The sequence below is a fragment of the Alosa alosa genome, chromosome 24 (genome assembly GCF_017589495.1).
Source record: "Alosa alosa isolate M-15738 ecotype Scorff River chromosome 24, AALO_Geno_1.1, whole genome shotgun sequence".
In the NCBI taxonomy this organism is placed as follows: Eukaryota; Metazoa; Chordata; class Actinopteri; order Clupeiformes; family Clupeidae; genus Alosa; species Alosa alosa.
In genome coordinates, this window is record NC_063212.1 from 1,305,871 (window position 1) to 1,306,471 (window position 601).

Below are 601 nucleotides of genomic sequence, written 5' to 3' on the forward strand. Positions count from 1 at the left end.
TTTCTGTTGCCTAGACTACGATATGCGCCACGTGCAGGACAGGTTCTTAGCCAAGTTAAACCAAAGTTCACTTCAGCACCTCACGCATTAGTATATGTGCGTGGGCAAGCGCCTTAAAAATACACATAGCCTAATTCATAGTTTGTCCATCAGTTTCACTATTCCCCCCATATATATTCATCCAAATTCAGTGCAAGGACAGACTGAGTGGTCTGTCGCTACATTAAATGAGACAAACAAAACTGAAAGAAAGAGCCTACACAAGCAACCAAGGTTACTAGACTACTATTTATTATTTCATGGGTCCTCCACACCAATTTTCAAAAGAGCTTGGAGGCAGAAACAGGAGAACAAAGTCATAAAACACTTAAAGTACTGAAACTGACAGACCTCTAAGGTGAAGTAAAAAATGTACAAGAGGTGAGATGAGAAATGACTTGTCAGGAGAGGAGTGAGGTACTGTCACGTGTATGTGCAGTTAACAGATAGACTAGGAACCAGGATGTTAAAACAATATGATCAAAGTCTGAGGTATGATCATTGATATGAGTTATTTGTAGTGTTTCCTGAGGGTAGCAGCTGGTATGTGTGAATGTGTGTG